This window comes from Artemia sp. Qi Xiang Cuo, chromosome 21 (assembly GCF_049724085.1).
Source record: "Artemia sp. Qi Xiang Cuo chromosome 21, ASM4972408v1, whole genome shotgun sequence".
Classification (NCBI taxonomy): Eukaryota; Metazoa; Arthropoda; class Branchiopoda; order Anostraca; family Artemiidae; genus Artemia; species Artemia sp. Qi Xiang Cuo.
This window is the reverse complement of record NC_142814.1, coordinates 51,640,991-51,646,108: the sequence shown is the minus strand read 5'-3', so window position 1 is coordinate 51,646,108 and position 5,118 is coordinate 51,640,991. Positions and strand designations below refer to the sequence as shown.

Below are 5,118 nucleotides of genomic sequence, written 5' to 3'. Positions count from 1 at the left end.
TATCTAAATGAGATGTTCCCAAATGGGAACATTGAGCCTAATGGGCTAAAGTATAAACAAATCTTCTATTAATAACTCCTCAACTTAAACCATTTACGATGAACTATATCAATCTATTATGTAAACAAAGAAAAAAAGAAAAAAAGAAAAAAAAATATCCCGTTTAGGCAGAATGTTGTAGTAGCTGCCACTTTTCTTGATTTTCAAGCCAATATATTTCCCTTGCTGTTCAAGCCAAGGGACAGAAAGTTTACTATACAGGTGTTTAGGAAAAGGCGGTTCTAATGGTGTACTTTTGAATTTGATCTGACTCCTTTTTTTTTAGGAAACTATGGGTTTTTATATTTCTTAACATTGGACGTGATCGTCTCTTACTAGGCTGCAACCCGGATAAAACCTGGAAAATACCCCTGGAACCACCGTATATCAGTTACTATGGGCGAGAGATCGTTCTTTTCTGTAATGTTATTCAAGCCAAAGGGCGGTAAGTTTCCCCTATAGGAATTTCGGACAAGGCAATTCTAATGGTGTACTTTTTGTTTTGATCTGACTCTTTTTTAGGAGTTATGGGTTTTTATATTTCTTAACATTGGACGTGATCGTCTCTTACTAGGTTGCTAACTACCGCTGCAACCCGGATTATTATAATAGAGTTCGTTCTTTATTATAATAAAAAATTAAGTTTTCCGTAAAAAATTCGAGCTTTCCGTAAAAAATACGAGCTGAACCGATTGATGAGGAATAAGTCCAAAAATAATGTCAAGCCCACTTTTTGGAGTTTAGGTTACTATTAAGACGAGTGACTCTTACTAAACAGTTTGTCGTGAACTCTTTAATTGCTTCAGAGATCAAATATCTATGAAAAGACTGCAGTATGAAAAGACATAAAAAATGCAGTTCTTTGTAAAATATATTTTTAAAATTTAATGTTTTTAATTAAAAAATGCACTAGAACTTTCAATTTCCATTTGAACGCAACATTCTAGGACTTCTAGGTTGCTACAATCGCCATGGTGAAAAAACAACAAATAAACACTTATCCGTGATCTTTCTTCTGGCAAAAAATAAAAAATTCCACATTTTTGCAGATAGGAGCTTGAAACCCCTACAAAAGGTTCTCTGATACGCAGAATCTGATGGTGTGATTTTCATTAAGATCCTATGACTAAGGGGGGGGGGCATTGCATTTACGATGAACCCTATCGATCATTTTATGTACTTGTAGCTACCCCTGGCGCCACCGTATATCAGTTACTATTGGCGAGAGATCGTTCTTTACAGCAATTTCTTAACATTGGACGTGATCGTTTCTTCCTGCCGTAATTCCTTCTTTTCAAAATTAAATTAATTACTATGGGTTAGAGGTTGTTCTTTACCATAAAATTTAATGCAATATTGTTAAAAGAACGTGTACAAATATTGTATTCACTTATTACGTCACATATGGTTATCTTTTAATGTATTATTACAAACAGGAAAAAGCCTACGGCTTTTTCTTCTTTGGAATAGTATGAGACGAACCTCAAAGAATCAGGCAGCTAACTAAGTCCAATATACGCAATGGGTTGTTCTTCTAATGATCGTCTTTTAATTTGGCGTTTCTTACTAGTTTGCTAGCTACCACTGCAACCCGGATTATGTAATTAATAGGTTGCTAGCTACCGCTGCAACCTAGATATTCTTATTTCTGCTACTATGGGCTAAGGTTCGTTCTTTACAGTAAAACAAGCAAAACAGTTTTTAAGTCTGATGAAGATTTAACTGATGTATCAAAAGAAAGGTTGCAAGTCGACGATTTTTTTTTGGCCTTATTATAATTGGTATTGTGAAATAATAATATGCATATGGTTCTTAAATCATACTTCTTTATGGTCCCATATGGTCTAGTGGCTAGGATAGTTAACTTTCACTTAACAGGCCCGTTTTCGATTCCCTGTGTGGGAAAATTTTTAACTCTATAATCTTCGAACATTCGAACCTTTTATAATTAGAATGATGTGTAATGTAAATACTGTAATCTTAACTATAGTGAAGTTGCCTATGCAATTTAGTATAGGGAAGAGTTCGATCTTTATTATAACATGATCTTCTCTTACTAAGTTTCTAGCTACCACCGCAACCCAGATAACAAACAGGAAAAAGCTTATGGCTTTTTCTTATTTGGAATAGTAAAAGACGAACTCTAGAGGGTCAGACAGCTAACTTAGTCTAATATGGTTCGTTCTTTATTAGGTTTCAGCTATCTCTACAGCCATGATACCTATGAAAATTACATAATTCCTATTTGTATTTCAGTTAACATGGGCTAGATGTCGTTCTTTATTATAAAATAATAAAATTACTAACCTATACTATAATTAAGTGGCGTATAAAATTTAGTATAGGCAAGAGGTCGTTCTTTATTATTACTTTCAAAAGGCATTTGCTTCAAGTCATCTTGTCAATAAATTATGTCAGTTAATACTGTTGTTCTTTACTGTATATATGTTTGAAAGACTGCAGTGTGAAAAGACATCAAAAACGCAGTTTTTGGTGGAAAAATTTATTCTCTTTTAGAAATAATTTATTTTAGTTACTATAGGTTTTTAAACCACTTAATTTCCTTTAAAATGAGCCATTGAACAACTCTCTACGATGTTCCAGTGCCAAGCTATCTGTGGAAAAGAAAGAAAAAAAGAAAAAAATATCCCGTTTAAGCAGAATGTTGTAGTAGCTGCCACTTTTCTTGATTTTCAAGCCAATATATTTCCCTTGCTGTTCAAGCCAAGAGACTGAAAGTTTCCTATACAGGGTTTCGGACAAGGCGGTTCTAATGGTGTACTTTTGAATTTGATCTGACTCCTTTTTTTAGGAACTATGGGTTTTTATATTTCTTAACATTGGACGTGATCGTCTCTTACTAGGTTACTAGCTACCACTGCAACCCGGATTAAATTAAAAATTTAGAATGAACCTCGCTTTAGTTACCTCCTAGCTAAAATAATGAAGTTTATATGAATGAACAACAGGGTTCAGTTCCTTTGGGCTTCAGTTTGATCTTTACTATATTCAACCCGGAAGTGTATATTCAGAATATAGGGTTTACAGCCACTTTTCTTGATTTTTAAGCCAATAAAATTTCCTTCTTGTTCAAGCCAAGAGACGGTAAAATTTCTATATAGGATTTTAGGACAAGGCGGTTCAAACAGTGTAAACTTTTTGTTTTAATCTGCATCTATTTTTAGTTATGGTTTATTTTTAGTTATATGGTTTATGGAGTTATGGTTTATTTTAGTTTCTACTATGGGGCATGATCGTCTCTTACTACGTTGCTAGCTATAGCTACAACCCTTATTATTCATGCTATTAAAGTGTAGTATTTTTGAGTCTAGTTGAAATGTGCTTTATTTTCGAATTTTTTTTTTTGCGGGGGGGGGGGGGAGTTCATGGTTTCTTGACAGACAACTGTACTCGAATCAAAAAGCAACAGGACTAGCAAGGTACGACAAAAATCGCTGAACATTTAAATAAATTTACACTAAAAACATATTTATCTTTTTCAGACACGAAAATAGACTCGACAAAAAAAGGGCAAATTGACAAAAAAAACTGTTCTTTTTGTGTTTTCCTTGATTAGCAGCAGCTTCCATAGCTTTGTTCACGGTTTCCTCCTCACCAAGAAATTGCATGGATTTAATCGCTTTCAAATTTTCATTAAGTTGTTAAACGAAAGGTCTGCAAGTTTATTCCCTTAATAGCATCATCAGACATTTGATCCAAGTGATTGATAATTTCCGTTGGCAGTAATAAGGATTTGCTTTTTTTACCTTCATTTGAAGAAAAATAACTTTATTCCAATATGGTAGCGTTCTTTTAATGGTTAGTTTCAAGGACTCAAACTTTGGAAATTCTTCTTTTCTAGGTCCATCTTTGTACCTTGGATCCTCATGTATAATCTTGTAGAATTTACTTGAATTTTCAAATGGTGACTGAGGGTTGTCGAAACTGTGTCTCCATATTTGGACCTCCTTCTCCCCATAGATATTAGCCGTTTCTACTTTATTAAGACCAGTCAAGCCCCAATAGTACCTTTACTTTAACCGCCAAGTCATCTCAAGGGGAAGGCTAGGCTGCTCAATTTCTTAAAGAATGACTTTCAAGGTACGCTGGGCTCTAGTCAAAACTGATATATGAGCAGCTTCAAATTGGTAACATTTTTCTTTCAAAGTCTGGCCAGCAGCATGGGCTTCCTGAATGCACTTTTCAGTTAAAGGAATATCAAACCAGCCACAAAATTAGTTTTAATTGTTCCATGAACTTTCGCCATGCCTAATCATACCTAATCAACTAATTTTGAAATTTACTAGTATTTTTCTAGTTCGAATTAAAATATTAAAATTGTTGCTTATACACATAAATATTTTTTCAGTTTGCATAATAACTTTAGAAATCCTGAACTGAGAACTAAAGTAAATTAAAATTATCTAATCGACTGATAGAATTATATATTACGTTCACTTATTACTTCATAAATGAGGTAATAAGTGAAACTAATTTAAAAATGTTCAGGTATTTTCTAGTTTTAATTAGAAATTGAAATGATTAGTCAGACACAATAAATATTTTTGCGGTTGACATAATAATTTTAGCGACCTTGAACTGAGTACTAAAATTAAAAATGATAAGAAAATGCTCCATTTTACAAAATATAGAGATACAACCTTTTTGAGTTGAGCCAGAAAAAGTTTGGTTCCAAGGGGCAAGCAGATGTTAATAACTTTTTCTACTACAAAGCAATAGAATAGTGCATTTTTTCTTAATAATGACTTTTGTTAGAAAACGTTTGTTTCAATTATGAAAAATATTTAAATAAGTGACTTTCCTTTCAAATGAGCCATTAAACAGCTCTCTATCGTTTTCCAGTGCCGAATAGGCTGAGGAGAAAAAAAACGCAAATTAATTATTATAAAAAATGGAAAATTCCACATTTTTGTAGATAGGAGCTTGAAACCCCTACAGTAGGGTTCTCTGATACGTTCAATATGATGGTATGATTTTCATTAAGGTTCTATATATTTTAGGGGGTCTTTCCCCCTTTTTTCGAAAATCAGCCAAATTTCTCAGGCGCGTATATTTTGA

The 5,118-nt window shown here is 33.3% G+C and overlaps 1 pseudogene; it reads right to left on the bottom strand.

Annotated features, from left to right (window-relative positions):
- Positions 1 to 3,512: 3,512 nt before the first annotated feature.
- LOC148939696 (phosphoglycerate mutase 2 pseudogene) lies at positions 3,513 to 4,340 on the bottom strand (annotated as a pseudogene).
- Between the last annotated feature and the right edge of the window lie 778 nt (positions 4,341 to 5,118).